This window comes from Microtus pennsylvanicus, chromosome 3 (assembly GCF_037038515.1).
Source record: "Microtus pennsylvanicus isolate mMicPen1 chromosome 3, mMicPen1.hap1, whole genome shotgun sequence".
NCBI classification, from domain to species: domain Eukaryota; kingdom Metazoa; phylum Chordata; class Mammalia; order Rodentia; family Cricetidae; genus Microtus; species Microtus pennsylvanicus.
Window position 1 is genome coordinate 143332738 of NC_134581.1, and position 17780 is coordinate 143350517.

At 40.0% G+C, this 17780-nt stretch overlaps 1 protein-coding gene across 1 annotated transcript in view; it reads left to right on the forward strand.

The window, feature by feature from the left end:
• Window positions 1-101: 101 nt before the first annotated feature.
• The window catches only part of Kif24 (kinesin family member 24), a 56424-nt gene continuing 38745 nt past the window's right edge, over window positions 102-17780 (forward strand). Inside the window, exon 1 of the mRNA XM_075967482.1 lies at window positions 102-239. The gene's annotated coding sequence lies outside the window, so the exon portion shown is untranslated. The remainder of the gene's footprint in view (window positions 240-17780) is intronic.

The following is a 17780-nucleotide window of genomic DNA, read 5'->3' on the forward strand; positions in this document are numbered from 1 at the left end:
AACGACGGCAGGCTCCTTGAATGGCCATTGGTCGGCGCTGCGGGACTACGGGCGGGCGGGCGTTAGCGCGCGCGTTCGAACGGGCGCTTGGGGGCGTTGCCATGGGGACGTGGCCCGGCAGTCGCCTGAGGCGGGTTGACAGGACGGCTGGTAGCCTGGTTTTAAGGCTTTCTCCAGACGAGATTATTTCTCGCGCCCTCCGAGGAAACTGACCGAAGAGGAGCCCAGAAGCCCCCGAGGTGAGACAGGGTTGCGGGTTTAAGCCCTGCGCCTGCGCGGGAGAGGGTGCGCCTGTCCGCGGAGCGGTGCGTGGGCGTTTGCTGGACACCTAGAATTTGGCTTCTCCTGGTTCTTCGATGGTTCACACACTCACCACGTTTCATCTCCCTAGCTACGATTTCTTCGGCCATTGTCTCGAAAACTACCGTTCTTGGGGCTTTTGAGTCCCCAAAGTCCTTGCCTTTGAAACACACTCCTCAGAGCGCTTCTATTCGACTTTGGGTTGTTTTCTATACTTCCGGGAACCTTGTTCTTCCTTTTCTCATATAATCTTGAACTCTAAAATGAGACAGACGTTTCACAATGTCTTGCACATAGTAGATTTTTAGGAAATATTTGTTCAGTTGAGTTTAACTCACTGCAAAAAGATTCTATTTTCTTTCATGCCTTGTTTCATTCAAAGATGATTTGGAGGCAGGTGGAAGAGCCTGAAAATTCGACGTTGGGATTTCCACCTTTTGTGAAAAGTAAAGGTGTGAACTGGTTGCTACAACTCTCCTCACATTGCAGTCTGATCCACCAATACCTTTTATCGGGCTCCTAAATGTATTTCCCTAAAACAGACCATTCTGGTCGGGTGGTGGCAGCGGCGCGCGCCCTTAATCCCAGCACTCGGGAGGCAGAGGCAGGCGGATCTCTGTGAGTTCGAGGCCAGCCTGGTAACAGAGCAAAGTTCCAGGACAGGCTCCAAAGCTACAGAGAAACCCTGTAAACCCTCAAAAAACAAAACAAAAAACCCCAGACCATTCTGTTGTTATTTGTGAGAGGGTTTTCTCTTTTCATTTCATGGTTACATCTTGGAAAATGTAGTTAATTACTTGAGTTTGAATTTTTCACTTGCATGCATGCCCGCCACAGCACTCAAATGAAGGTCAGAAAACAGCTTTGAGGAGTTAGTTCTCGTTTTCCATTTTGTTGAGGCAGGATCTGTTTTGTTTCTGCTGCTGCACATGTTCTCCCGTCATGCCTCCCGTTTCCCCATAGTACTGGGTTTATAGACCACATGTGACCTCTGCCTTGCCTCCCTGGGCTACAGACATGCACTACCCCATGTGACCTTTTATGTAGGTTCTGGGCATTGACCTCAAGTCATTAGGCTTATGGATTATGTGCATTTCCCTACCAGGCCATTTCCTTGGCCCTGATTTGAGTTTTTAATTTAGTTTAATTTAATTTAATTGGTTTTTCGAGACAGGCTTTCTCTGTAGCTTTGAAGCCTGTCCTAGAACTAGCTTTTGTAGACCACCCCGAACTCACAGAGATCTGCCTGCCTCTGCCTCCCAAGTGTTGGGATTAAAGGCATGCACCACCACCGGCCGGCTGAGGGTTTTTTTTTTATGTGTATTTTGTGCACCTTGTGAATGTCTAGTGAGAAGGAAGTCGGAAGAGGGTGTTAGATCCCCAGAGCTGTAGTTACAGACAGTTGTGAGCTACCATGTGGGTGCTGGGAGTAGAACCCTGGTCTTTTGAAAGAACAGCCAGTGCTCTTAACCACTGAACCTAACCCCATATATTTGGGTTTTTTGTTTGTTTGTTTGTTTGTTTGAGATAGCATTCCACACTGTAGCTAGAACATACAGTAATCCTCCTGTCTCCGCTTCTCCAGTGCTGAAATTGTTGTTGTTATTATTATTATTTTGTTTTTCAAGATAGGGTTTAGCCGGGCGGTGGTGGCGCACGCCTTTAATCCCAGCACATGGAGGCAGAGGCAGGCGGATCTCTGTGAGTTCGAGGCCAGCCTGGTTTACAAGAGCTAGTTCCAGGACAGGAACCAAAAGCTACAGAGAAACCCTGTCTCGAAAAAAAAAAAGATAGGGTTTATCTGTATTACAATCCTAGCTGTCCTGAAACTAGCTCTGGTAGACCAGGCTAGCCTCAAACTCACAGGCTTCAACCTGCCTCTGCCTCCCAAGTGCTAGGATTCAAGGTGTGCACCATTACTGCCCAACTGAATGCTGAAGCTTTCAAGGAAAATTAGGAAAATTACCCTAATCCAACAGTTTGAAACCAGCCTAGGTAGCAGCGTGGCCAAGACCTAATCCTGCAGTGCTAGGGATGGAGCCCAGGGCCTTAAGCATGCTTGACAAATGCTTCACCACTGAGCTACATCTCAAACAAGAGACGGTTTTAGTGGTAGTAATATTGGCAGTAACAATTGTAGCAGTGGTGGTGGTAGTTGTAGGAATCTAATATGCTTTCTATTTCAGGTCTGAGTGGTACCAACACCTATTTCCCTAACCCCAAAGAACAGTTCAGCAGAGGAATAGATGGTTAGTTGATGGGTTTGAGACAGATTTTTCTGTATAGCTCTGGCTACACAATTCTGGAACTCAAGACTAGACAGACTTCAAACCCAGATCTGCCTTCCTCTGCTTCCCTACTGCTGGGATTAAAACGGTGTGCCACTACCCCTGACTTTTGTAAGGAAGTGAGTGATAAGTTCTATTATTGTTACATGATTCATGTATTCAGTCATGGAATTATTTTAACTGTGATGGGTTGAAGTACTTGCTTATCTAGCATGCCTGAAACCCTGGATTCAATCCTCTGCACCACATAAAACTAGCAGTTATGGTCACAAATGCTTAACACTTAAGAAGTCTAAGTAGGCAGGAGGAAGTGTAAGAAGGCAGGACCAAAGGTCAGAGCTATTCTGGACTCTTGGAATTTAAGGTCAGCCTGGGCTACCTGAGACACCATCTCAGAAAACAAACAAATAAACAAAAAAAAAACATACAGTTGTCTATTTTACTATGAAGTGAACTTACCTAGTATTTGGAAACATTGCATAATACTGGTATTTAACTAGTATCTAGAATAGTATATTATATCCAGGCCACAATTTCGAGCTGAGAATTCACCAGCAATGAGGAGCAAAACTGAAAACTGTTTTTAGTTAGCCGTCTGTTTATGTTGACATATGATTGGTTCTTGCTGGGAGCAAGCCTTTAATCCCAGCACTTGGGAGGCAGAGGCAGGGAGATCTCTGAGTTTCAAGCCAGCCTGGTCTATAAAGCAGGTCCCAGAACAACCAGGGCTACACAGAGAACCCCTGTCTTAAAAAACAAACAAACAAGCAAACAAAAACTAGTGATCTATACTAATGTGGCCAATATATAGATAACCATTTACTCTTCTAGAAAATTCATGTCATTGTTTTGAATAAATAAAATTATTCCTCACTTTATCCATTTGTGAAAAATGAAAGATTAATTGGATAGCACCATTACATGTTAATAATTTAGATCACAGTAAATGAGGTTCTTTATATACTTTTTTTAACTTTAAAAAGCAAGTTGGTTTTTCAAGACAGAATTTCTCTGTGTAGCCCTGGCTATTCTGGAACTAGCTCTGTAGACCAGGATAGCCAAGATTCTCCTGCCTTTGTCTCCTGAGTGCCGGGACTAAAGGTACCCCACCTCTACCCAACCAGCTTGGAAATTGATAAAGGCTAATTGTAGCCATTATTTTTCCAGGAAAACACATGATATAAGGTTTGTTGACATGGTTTTATGGCTACAACTGGCAAAAAATCTTTTAAGTGACAAGTTCCTGAGATTGGATTAGACCAAAATTTTAAAGTTTAAAAATAAACCTCTGGATTTAACCCCAGCATTGGTTACTACCTGTCCCTGTTAGTGCATTCAGAATTAAACCTCTGTATATAGAGACTATTATACTTGTGTTGACTTAAGATGACTGGGTTCAGCAATTTTACTATGTTCATTTTTAGGTGATTACCACCAAACTTAAAAACTATATAAACCTGTTAAGGGCAGGTCTTGAAGCAAATCACAGAGTATTTATAGTTAATCATAAAAGAACTTTTTCTTTCAGTTACAAATCTAAATAATCTCAAAGTAGTTTTTAAAAAAGTATTATAATAGTAACTCACATATTAGTGTCCAAAAGTCCACAGCTGACCTTAGGAATTCCATTGAGTACCATCTGTTCTAGTTCCTCTGCAGCTGTTGCTTTAAACAGTTGTCCCCTCCTTTGTCTTCTTAAAGCTCAGCCATCTATAGATAGGATAATCCCTGAAGTTTGAAGTAACTGGTTCTCTTGAGACGGAAGAGTAGACTATAGTGTTTAATTTAATTTGCCTCTTGGAATATGGAATTTTTTGTGTGTTATTTGGGATCTAATACCTAACCTGAGGTACAAAAATGTTTTATGAGAAGTGATCAAGAATGTTGAGTTATATTGTATCTGTTTTTAACTTGTATGTGTGTATTTGTGTGTGTGATGTGTATTGATAATTTACATACAAGCAGGCAACATTAGAGTCCGATACTTAAAATTTTTTAAATTTTTATACTTACCCTAGGGTTCCTCATACTTGGCTGACTTGCTCCCACCTAAAGGCAGATAAACCTGAAAAAACTCTTAGCAGAAATCCATCTCATTTGCCCCTGGACAGCTTTGAACAAATGACCTTTTCTGTGTAGGGTGAAGGGAGGCCACTTGTTTGTCCTGGGTGCCCGGCTGCTCAGTCCCAAAATAACCACACAGAAATTGTATTAATTAAATCACTGCTTGGCCCATTAGCTCTATTATTGGCTAACTCTTACCTCTTAATTTAACCCATTGCTATTAATCTGAATGTCACCATGAGGTCATGGCCTACCAGCAGAGTTCCAGCATTTCTGACTCTGGTGGCAGATCCATGGCGTCTCTCTGGCTCTACCCTTCTTTCTCCCAGCATTCAGTTCTGTCTTCCCTTCCTACCTAAGATCTGCCATCAACAGGCCAGGGCAGTTTCTTTATTCATTAATGGTAATGAAAGCACACAGAGGGGACTCCCACATCACTTCCCCTTTTCTGTTTAAATAAAAAGGAAGGCTTTAACTTTAACATAGTAAAATTACATATAACAAAACAGGTATCAAATAAAAATTATAGTTACAATATTTATATCTATTTTATCTTTTATCATAACTCAGGAAAACTATATTATTCCTATCTATTCTTCAACTCCATCAAAGACTCCAGGATATAATATTACCTAAGTAAACAGGAAGTACATTGTAAGCAACTTCCAAAATTCTAGAATTGACAGAGACATCTAGCTACCTGGACAGTCACCCCAATTTCTTCTGTAACATTGGGACATCCATCTTTGGCCTACAGGCGCATAGTATCCAGCAGACTTTTCCACAAAGCAGGAAATTTCAAAGACAGGTCTGCCTGTATTGGCACTTTGCCAGTCACTTTCTCTCTCCTGCAGAATGTCTCACAGACTCTTTCATGAAGCAGGAACTCCGAAGGACCATCTCATCTTTAGGCAAGTTCAGCAGTCATTTCTCTGTGGATCCTGCATGTCTAGTTCATCTAACAAACTCCATAAGGAGCCTCTTTGATGCCCATCTTCCTTTTGAAGTAAACTGATGCTGCCAGGAGATGTGTCTCACTGTTATGAAAAGTCCTAAATTTTTAAAACATTTTAAATGCCATATTCTGAAGGTCTCTGAAAGATTTGAAGAATCCCTATCCATCTGAAATACTTCTCTGCACATCTATAAAATCTAACTAACACAACTACAAACTTCACTATTATAGAGGATTATCTATTAACCTATATTTCTTAATTATATATTACATTTTTAAAATGAACTACATAATCACAATACCTCAGTCAAGATCAGAAATACATATACATATAACAAAATTGACCTTAAATTTGTATCAATAAACCAAGATTCATGCCAATGCAAATTATTCATATCTATGTCATATCCCCCTTTAAATGTAAACAAACAATTATAAATAATAAACAATAATTGGGAATATGAGCATAGTTTTGTCCATACTGACTGCTTCCTGCTGTTTGGGGATGCTGTTAATCAGGTCTTTCATGGTGTATCCTGTGTGTATCTCAGTCCAGCAGTTGAACAAAGTAATTTTTGAGGGTGTTCACAGCAACCTTTCAGGGGGTGTGGTCTATGAACCCATATTGGTCTGGAAGCATCTCATCTTCCATGGAAACAAGAGAAGAACTTTTCCAAAGCAACATATCCTTAGACCCAAATTTGAAAGTCATGATACCTTTATAATATACATGCTGGTTTAACATAGCAGCCCATACAATGAAATGTCTCTCTGTACTTAGCTCACTCACAGTCAAATAATTCAAAGAAAACACAATAATATACATAATCCAGACTCTCTGTGAATTTTCCATCTTTACGTGGCTTATTTTTCTTTACTCCTTTTAATCTATGACTATCTGTACTCTGTCTCTTTAAAGGCTTTTTTAAACGATTTACTTCTTTTCCAACTCTCTATACTCTTGCTTCTCTCTCCCAAGCCTATGTACATTCATCCAACACTGTGACTCATTTAGAGTTCTTTTATGTCTGAATCTGTCCTTATTGCATTGTCTGTAATTCTTTGCTGTCCAGGAGCGCTTTTGCTTGCTAAGCACTTAAAAACAAAAACTAAACTGTAACATTACTAGGTCTAATACGGTACCACCTGCTTGCCTGCCCAGTCTAAAACTTAAGCTGCACCATTCCTATGATACATATGGTACTGCCAGTATAGTGGAGCCGCTGGTGCCTTTGAGAGCCACGCACACTGCTCCATTCTCAGGCACACAGCCAGTCCATGTCACCATTAAGCAAGCTGCAGCAGTCTGCTCACAAACCCCGCCCAAATGCTCTGTCTCCTAAAAGAGACAGAGGTTGCACTGGCAGCAAAGCCCAGAAAGCCAGCATTTCAAAACTGCTGCTGTGGTTGAGTCAGGAAAAATCTTAAAGGAGCAGCAGCAAGCTGCCAGCAAACAGCAAGAAGCCGTGTTAAACCCTGTATTCTTCTTTTTTTTTTTTTTTTTGGTCTAGAATTCCTTTTCAAGCCCTCTCAGGTTTTACGTGGATTTAGTTGGCCATGTGGGTGCTAATCTATAGGGGGGAGGGAGGATGCCCAGATGCTCAGCCCTGAAATAACCTCACAGAAATTGTATTAATTAAATCACTGCTTGGTCCATTAGCTCTAACTTCTTATTGGCTAACTCTTACATCATATTTTAACCCATTTCTATTAATCTGTGTATTGCCATGTGGCAGTGGCTTACTTTGCCGGCGGATCCATGGTGTCTCTTTGATTCTGCCTTCTTCCTCCCAGCATTCTGTTTAATTTTTCCCACCTACCTAAATTCTGCCCTATCAACAGGCCCAAAGCAGTTTTTTTTTTTATTAACCAATGAAAGCAACACAAAGACAGAAGGACCTTCTACATCATTTCTGGATCATTAAGTATATATGTATTTGTTTCACAGATTTGTTTTTTTGTTTGTTTTTCTTTTTAGATTGTCATAAGTTTTATTGGTATAAATGCTAGAAATTTCTTTTTTTACTAGCAGTTGTCACTTAAAAACAGGTATGAAAAACAATATAATCATTTCATCTTGTTTCCAAATTCCTAAGAAAGAAAAAGTGAAATATCCACAATATAGGAAATTTTGTTTAGTCTCCATATTATATAATTGTAAAATAATGACAGGCTAGACCTGGTCGCACATTTGTAAGCCCAGCACTTGGGAGCATAACAAACATTAAATATTAGTCTGTTAAACACTGTATAATTTTTTATAACAAATTTAAATCTTTTGCTCTTATCTGCCTTTAAAAAAACTGTATACAAATGTTTTAAATCCCCTCCCACCATCACCAGCCACAGCTAAATCTTTGTTTATGCAAAGGCCCTGTTACGGTCTTAGACTTTGACTGTTTTAAGTAGCCTTCCCCATCCCCCTTTCCTTTATTTTCTTTATGCCAATTCTTTTATTTATTTATTTATTTATTTATTAATTATGTATACAATATTCTGTCTGTGTGTATGCCTTCAGGCCAGAAGAGGGCACCAGACCCCATTACAGATGGTTGTGAGCCACCATGTGGTTGCTGGGAATTGAACTCAGGACCTTTGGAAGAGCAGACAATGCTCTTAACCTCTGGGCCATCTCTCCAGCCCCTATGCCAATTCTTTTAATTGAAAGGACACAGCACCTGTGTTAGAATAAAAACCAGGTGCATACCAGGTTAAATGCACACCTTTAATCCCAGCACTGGGGAGGCAGAGACATGATCTCTATGATTGGGAGATCAGTCTGGTCTACAGTGCAAGTTCCAGGATAGCCAGAGAAACCCTGTCTCAAAAAACAAAACAAATAAACTAGGTGTTCTTCCTGCCCTGTGTGCATGCTCTCTCTCTCTCTCTCTCTCTCTCTCTCTCTCTCTCTCTCTCTCTCTCTCTCTCACACACACACACACACACACACACACACACACACACACACACACACACAAGCAGTGCATCCTCTTGATCCAGAGTAAAGTTTTGCTTTGTCCAGACACTTCAGTTGGTGTGGTGGCCTTTATTTGCAACCCCAAACTTATTTCTAACAGAAGGATTTTTAGTCTGAAGCCAATCTGGCCTTGGTGTTTTTTATTGGGATTTATTTCTTTATTTTGGTATCGAATCTTTGCTTTGGGTTATATGTTTTAACAGTGTTGATTTTTCTGAGAAGTTCATGAAAAGTCTTTACAATTTTAGTGATCTTTCATCAATGTTTTAGTAGTTTTCATTGCTGAGATCTTCCCTTATTTCCTTCCTTCCTTCCTTCCTTCCTTCCTTCCTTCCTTCCTTCCTCTTTCTTTTTTCCTTCTCTCTCTCTCTTTTAGACAAGTTTTTCTATGTAATCCTGGCTATCCTGGAACTTGACATGTAAACCAGGCACTGACCTGAAACTGGAACTCACAGAAATCCTACTGTCTCTGTCCCTAGAATGCTGGGGTTAAAGTTGTTTGACACCGGGAGCTGGAGAGATGGCTCAGAGGTTAAGAGCATTGCCTGCTCTTCCAAAGGTCCTGAGTTCAATTCCCAGCAACCACATGGTGGCTCACAACCATCTGTAACGGGGTCTGGTGCCCTCTTCTGGCCTGCAGTCATACACACAGACAGAATATTGTATACATAATAAATAAATAAATATTTAAAAAAAAAAGTTGTTTGACACCATGCCCAACATGATCTTTGATTTTTTGTTTGGTTGTTTGGTTGGTTAAATTTATTCCTAAGTATTTTCTTCCCTCTCCCCACCCCCTTTTCTTTGAGATAATTTGCTGCTGGCATACCAAAACTATTTCTGATTGTTAGATCAACAGCTGGGAGCTAGCAGTCTCCAGGCTTGCCACAAAGGAGAGTTTCACATATTTGTGCTATGGAATACTAGGACAGCCAGTATGTAAAAAATCTGCCCATCATCCTCCCTCACCCTGGAATTCACTATTTTGCTGTTCATTTTTCTGGTAGTGACAGCTGTGAGCTATTCCATTTACTAGGGGTCAGCTGAGGGGGTAGTGACTGGGCCTGACTGAGGTAATGGAAAGAACAAATGTGAGACATGAGAAGACTTAAATTCCAGTCTTGGAAACCACTTGTTACTCTGGCCAACATACTGGTTCGTCATGGATCTTTCTTCTTTCCAGTAGAAGGAAAGGGTAATGATAGCATTGTAGATAAATCTCAAAATCATTATGGTAAACAAAAGACATTAGATACAAGAGACTATAATTCTACTTAGGTAAAATTTAGGAAATATAAATAATACATAAAGCCAGGAAGTAGGTCAGTGGTAGTCTTCACCAGGAGCAGAGGAAAGCAAGGCATGCAAACAGGCATTTGAAGTCTTTTGAGGGTAGTGGGTCTGTATCTTAATTGTGGCTCCACAGGTGAATAGAGCTATCATATAGCTTATGGAGTTATATGCTATCATATATACAAGCCAGAAGAGAAATTTGGAGGCAGTTTCATAGTACAATAAGAAAGAACATAGAAATAGATTATTTGGAATTTTGCCGCAGGTGCAAGAGGGAAGAACAGCAGCACAAATAACTTGTTGTCATTGTTCTAGTGATGCAGTAAAATTGTTGTTGCTGTATAGTGTGAATGTATGAGACCTAAACAAAATCAACAGTCATCAACTTTGATGCCCAACTTCTTTTACCTATTTGTCTTATTTCTTAGAATCTTTTTGAACTACTTTTTGTGGAGGGTGTTTGAGATCAGATAAACCTTTTAAAATTAAATATCTATTTATTTATTTAAGAAGGATTTTACTATGTAACTTTGGCTGGCCTGGAATCCACAGAGATCCTTATGTTTCTGCCTGACTGGGTTTAAAGCTGCTCTCCAACATCTCTATCTTCTAAAATATTTACATTATTAAAAGTTTGACTTGTAGGCTGGGCCATCTCTCCAGCCTCTCAGTTTTATTTCTAAAAGTATAGCTGTGGCTTCTAGAAATTTTACTAAGGAGTTTAAACTATAAATAGAGAATACAGGATGAGACCAGGTGGTGGTGACATACACCTTTAATCCCAGCAGAGGCAAGCAGATCTCTGGTTCAAGTCCAACCTGGTCTACAGAGCAATTTCCAGGACAGCTAGGACAGCTAGAACTGTTACACAAACTCTGTCTCGGAAAAACAACCAAACAAAAAATTTTGTCTTGTGGCCGGGTGATGGTGGCGCACGCCTTTAATCCCAGCACTCGGGAGGCAGAAGCAGGTGGATCTCTGTGAGTTCGAGGCCAGCCTGATCTACAAAGGGAGTTCCAGGACAGGCTCCAAAACTACAGAGAAACCCTGTCTCAAAAAAAAATAAAAAAATAAAATTTTGTCTTGTATTATACTTAACCAATTGTTTTGAATCTTATTGGTTAATGGATCCTTTTTCCTTTATGTCAAGGAACTCCATTTACATCCTTAGGGTTACAATGTAATTAGACTATTCATGGATAACTTTAATTTCTGTGTCATTGCATGTATGTAGTGTGCTTGTGTGTGGGCAGATGTGTGTGCACATGTGTGTCTGTGCATGAGGAGGCCAGAAGATTACTCTCCACAATGTTTATTGAGGCAAGGTCTCTTAGCTGAAATGAGAGCTTGCTGATTGATAGTCTTAGCAAGAGCAAACCAGCTTCTCTTAGAGAGTCCCTGGATTTGTCTCCCAAGTACTTGAGTGACAGCTAACATATCTACCCAACTTTCTTTATGTATACAGTATTCTGTCTGCCTATATGCCTGCATGCCAGAAGAGGGCACCAGATGTGGTTGCTGGGAATTGAACTTTTAGGAACTCTGGAAGAGCAGCCAGTGCTCTTACCCTCTAAGCAATCTCTCCAGCTCCCTCCCTACCTATCCAACTTCTAAATGGATCCTGGGGATCTGAACTCTGGTTTAAACTTAAGCTTATGGGGCAAGAGGACTTTATTCACTAGGCCATCTTCCCAGCCTTCATGATAAATCTTTTTAAAAACAACTTCTTAGGCCAATTGTGGTGGTGTACACCTTTAATTTCAGCAGAAGAGGCCAACATGGTCTTCATAGCAAGGTCTAGGACAGCCAGGACTGCATAGAGAATCTGTCTCAAAATACACAAAGAAAGTATTTATTTTTGTAATTTATGTGTAAATATGTGTGCCTCTGTGAGTTTCTGTGTACCGTTTAATGCAAATACCTTTAGAGGCCAGGAGGAAGCATTGAAAAGAGTTACACATAGTCATGGGCCACCATGTGGGTGCTGGGAACTGAACCCTGGTCCTTTGCAAGAGCTATAAGTGTTCTTATAATAGAATAGTGATAGATCACTAAGCCATCTATCTCTTTAGCCCTCTTAATGGTAAATTCTTAATTCCAGTGTGTAAGGAGGTAGATAATAAGTAAAATGACAATTTAGCTTTTAAAATTCTCATCCTATATTCTCTTTTTTGTCTGTTTCTTTGTTTTGTTTTGTACTTTTGAGATGGGGTTTCTCCACGTAACCCTGTCTATCCTGGAACTCACTCTGCAGACCAAGCTGGCCTCAGTTCAGAGATCTGCCTGCCTCTGACTTCCAGGGGTTGGGATTAAAAGTGTGTGTCACCACCACCTTGTCTCATCCTGTATTCTCTTAATAATTTAAACTCCTTCATAAAATTTCTAGAAGTCACAGCTATACTTTTGGAGTTAGCATTGAGGGGCTGGAGAGATGACTGAGCATGTGAAGTGAATAGCAGTGGCCCTAGAATAGTTGTGGGTGTCTGGAACTGTGCAGGTCTCCAAAGAACAAGCATTGTCAGCTTTACTCTTTCCTTTCCCCAGCTTCAGGCTCTCTGTACTTAACTGAAAGTGCATAACTTTACCTGAATTTAGCACTGTGGGTGGCTAATTATAACAGCCATGTGTTCACTGAAGGAAAGCTTATTTCCAGGTAAGACGGGTTAGCATGATGAAGCTATCAAAGGCTTAAAGCAATTTAATGAAAAACATGGAATATAAAAAAATGCTAGAATTAATCATGAATCTGATGAAAAAACATTAAAATTCTGAAATAAGTCACCTGATACCATTTAAAATAAGTAGGACATTCTTTATGAATTGAAAATTTAAAGGAAAAAAATCATTTATATTTGCCTTCATGTAAAAATTCTATTTTAGGTAACCAGACAGCCCTAGTTGTTGACAGAAAGTTTTTCTTTTTCTTTCTTTCTTTTTTTTTTTTTTGAGACAGGGTTTCTCTGTGTAACAGTCCTGGCTATCCTGGAACTCCCTTTGTAGACCAGGCTGGCCTCAAACTCCCAAGTGTTAGAATTAAAGGAATACACCAATACCTCCTAGCTCTTTTTAAAATCTTTATGAGTATGTTTAAGTGCTTGCATGTATGTCTGTGTACCACTTATGTGATTGTCTGTTGGAGGCCAGAGTAGGGTATTGGATCCCCTGGAACTGAGTTATTGTCAGTTGTGTGGCACCATGTTTATCCCTAGGAACTGAATCAAATTCTCTGCAAGAGCACAAGTATACTGAACTGCTGAGCCATCTCTCTAGTCCCCAGAAAGGTTTCCTAAGGAGAATTCCTAAAGAAGGAGAGGATCAGAAAATCACCAATTTACAGCTCCTAATGAAATAAGTAAGAGGTATTGATCACCAATGAATGAAACTCCTAGATTAATTTAAAGAGAGACTCTCTCAGCAAGGGGATCAGGCTGCAGTCCTCGCAGACATTTGTGTATATTCTGATTCTATGTGCATGAAACATGTGCTAAATAACACCGACAGAACATTTTGCTAGAAATGTAGATGCTGCTTCTAATGTAGGATAGCCAGATTTAGACCAAACAAAATTCAATTGGAATTTCAAATAAGCAGTGATTTCTTTAGTATTAAGCTCCATGCTTGGAAACAGACTGATTTTGTCTTTCTATAAGAAGTCAGGCTGGGTGGTGGTGCACACCTTTAATTCCTGCACTCAGGAGGCTGAGACAGGCAGATCTCTGTGAGTTCAAGGCCAACCTGGGAGCAGCAAGGGCTGTTACACAGAGAAACCCTATCTCAAAACAAACAAAACAAAGTTAAGAGGACAGCAGGGTAGCTCAATGTTATAGTGCTTGCCTAACATTAATAAGGCCCTGTAAGGTTCTGTTTTGGTCCCTAATGTTGCAGAAAACCTAAGACAAAACACGATCCAAGCCCCATCGTTATTAGTTAAATAACTTGACCATGTATCACATCTGCTTCTCAAGTTCTTAGCAGAGCTGGACTAGATGATGGGGATTTTTGCCTCCTAATTTAGTAATCTGTATTAGTACTCTTTGGTTTACTGACAGGTATTTAAAATAGAGATCTATCTTATTTAACATCTTAAAATACGAATGCTCTCTGCCTTTACATTTTAGTATATATTTTTATTATGTTTTAATTTATTCTCTGTGTAGACATGTGTTGCAGAGTGTATGTGTGGAAGTTAGAGGATAACTTACTGGAATTGATGCTCTTCTCTCACTGTGTGGCCCTGGAGAGCAAACTCAAGGCGTTAGGCTGTACAGCAAACTCTGCTACCCACTGAATCATGTTACCAACTTTCCACCTCATTTTTTGAAACAGACTGGAACTTAGAGTGTTGACCAGCAAGCACTGAGGATCCTTCTGTCTGTTCCCCAGGTATTGCAGACATGCTCTCTCACATCTAGTTTTATGTGGGTGCTGGAGAGCCAAACTCAGATCTCCATGCTTATGCAACAAGCACTTTACCTACTGAGCCATCTCTCCAGCCCTGAAATATGTTGTATTTTTTATTAATTAATAATAGTATAATTGAGCTGGAGAGATACCTCAATAATTAAAGAGCCCTTGCTGCTCTTGGGAGGACCCGCTCAAGTTCTAGGGATCCAATGACCTTTTTTGACCTCTGAGGGTACCAGGAACACACACATGATGCACACATATACATGTAGGAAAAATAACACATAAATTTTTAAAAAATAGTTTCAGAATTAAGCACATGCACAACAGTGTTCTCAGTCCTATTGGGTACTGGAGACATCAGTGAAATACAGATCACAATAGAAAAAACAATGGCCACCAACTTTTGCTGTAGTAGGCTACTTCTCTTGATTGCCCACCGGTAGTACCCATTTTCCTTCCTGTAGAAGACTGTCATTACTCATGCAACCTGCCAAGGACATTTATGCCTGAAAGCAATGATATGGTTCTATTTTAGATCAATTAACGTTCTCTTTAATAAATGATGCCTTTATAAACTATTCTGTACCTTGCTTTATTCACTTAGCAATATATTGGAAAGCTTTCTTTTTCTTCAATAACTATTGGAGAGTTTAGTTAAGTTTTGTAATTGGTTCATGGTGTTATTTCCCTTGAAAGGCAACAGTAATTTATTTAACCAGTCTCCGTCCTTTGCTATTACCAATAGTGATATAATGACTTTGTACTGCTGTCTTTTTATATTTGTACAGAGTAGCTGTAGGATATTTCTAGAGTTAGAATTGCTGGGGAGTGAATCTGTTTATGAAAATTTATTTATTTTTATTTATCTACTGGCTTTTTTTTTTCAAGACAGGATTTCTTTGTGTAGCATTGGCTGTCCTGGAAATAGCCCTGTAAACCAGGCTGGCCTCAAACTCATAGAGATCCGCCTGCCTTTGTCTCCCAAGTGCTGGGATTAAAAGTATGCACCACCACCGCCTGACTATAAAAATTTATTTTTATATATCTGTGTGAGTGGTATGTACAAATCACATTAGGAAAGACCTAGCTACCAAAACTTTTTGCTATGTAATAGTTGACTTCTGTGTGCACATATTGTAATATATGTGCGTATTTGCATAGATGCATATACCTGTGGTGAGCAGAGGCCAGAAGACATCAAATGCCTTGGAACTGGAAGTATAGGCATTTACAGGTTGCCCAGTTTGTTATGTGGGACTAGGATCAGAACTCCAGGCCTCTCAACTTCATTGCCTGAAAAGTACTCACTCTTAACCTCTGAACAGTTGCCTCCAGAGCCCAGGGCTTTGCTCACACTAAGCGTGTACTCTACTGCTGATTCTCTCCACAGCCTTTGCATTTGTCTTTTTGACAGAGGTAGATCAGTAAAGTAAAATTATCACCTGAGCAAAATGTCAATATATCTGTCCCCCAAATATGGGAGTTTATTTTGTTTTTCTGTGGCTCAGTAGTAGAGTTCAAATGTTTTTTGTTTGAAGTTGCAAGAGTGATTTTGATATTTCAGGAGTTAAAGGAGGGGATAAACCCTTGTAAAATGGACTACAATTACGGAGAAGCATGTTGAGTTTGAAAACAAAGGAACATAGGCTCTCCGTAGTGCCCAGAAAGGTGGAATGGCTGCAACTGTATTAGATGCATGACTCTGGCTACTTCAATTCATGTTTAATGCATGTTCAAATTATTCTTACATTTTTCTCTTCCCATATTATAGGTTATACAAGGGTTTCAAAATTAATATTTTAGTCTCATTTACTTAAGAAGCAGTGGAGGCTGTGATTATCAGAGTTGAACTGAGAAATGTTTGATATGGCATCAAGGGAATTGGTGTGCGAAATACAGAATCTTGCACAGCTTGTGCATAGCACTTACAGCCTGTTCCCATGGGTAAGCTGAGCCAAGCAGAGAGTGCAGCTGCTTAGAATTTGATTAAACCAAAACACCGAAGGTAGAATAAGTTCTGTTCTTGGTCCTGTGCTAGGTGGTGAAGATAGGAGAAATGCAGAAATAACAATAGCAATGGTAGTAACTGCCAAGGCTTATTAATTATGGAACACTGAATGTCCCAGTCATTTTGCTGGGCTTGTTTGTCTGTCTTTCACTCAGGCAGGCCTCAGACTTGCTCTATAACTAAGAATGTCTTGAATTTCTGATCTGCCTGCCTCTACCTCCCCAAGTGCTGGAATTATAGGTACATGTTAACATGCCTAGAATTTGACAGTGCTTGGAAGCAAACCTAGGACTTTATGCATGTTAATTAAGCATAATATAAACTGAGCTCTATCCCCAACCCTTACGGGTATTTCCATATTCAATCTGAAGAATTTAGAGATTTCTGTTGCCTTCTTCTCCCTTCAATGTCTTGAAGCAAGGTGTCATTATGTAGTCCAAATTGACCTCAAACTTTCTATGTAACTTTGTTGCTAGGACCTACCTCAAACTCAAGGCAGTCCTATCTCAGCCTCCCAAGTGCTTGGGTTACAGGTCCACACTACTAAACACATATTTGAGGGATGGAGGGAGGTGCACATACACATGAAGTCAACGAGTGTCTCCCTCAGCTGCTCTCCAACTTTTCTTTTTCTCTTTCTTGAGACAGACCTCTATCTTGCACAGGATCGTTTGTTTTGTTCTGTTTTTGTTTTGTTTTGTTTTGTTTGAGACAGGGTTTCTCTGTAGCTTTGGAACCTGTCCTGGAACTCGCTCTGTAGACCAGGCTGGCCTCGAGCTCATAGAGATCCACCTGTCTCTGCCTCCCGAGTGCTGGGATTAAAGGTGATCCTCCACCATCACCAGGGAGGATCATTTATTGAATCTGAAACTTTGGGATTCAGTCAGTTTGGTGGACCATTGAGTTCCAGAGAGCTTCCTGTTTCCACCTCCCCAGCGCTGACATTACAATCAAACACTACCACACTTCTTTTCTGTTTTCTTGTTTTGTTTTGTTTTGTTTTGTTTTTAAGGGAATCAAACTCAGGTCTTCATGCTGATGAGACACTTTACTGACTGAGCTGCTTCCTTATGTCCCAAATATGTTTTTAAACAAATAAACCAAAAAATGGGGTCTCATATATCCCAGGCTAGCCTTGAACTTGCAATGATTCCCTTTGCCTCAGTGTTGGGATTTCAGATGTTGGATTTTCAGAATGCTTCTATGGTATTCCTAATTCACAGTTGAAAAAGTGAGTGTCTGAAATATTAAGTGATTGAACTTGCTACACACTTACCTCCTTTACAGGATTGTATGGAAATGAACAAATACAATGCCCAGAACAGTGGCTGGTATATATTAAATGCTCAGTAAATACTAGATGCTATAGTGGTTGCTGAGGCACAGAGTGCCATGTATTCCCTATTAGGACCTATCTCCATCGTGATAGAAAACTGCAGTGTCCTTCTGACAAAGACAGGTATTCTAGGGAGGAAGAAAATAGTAGTA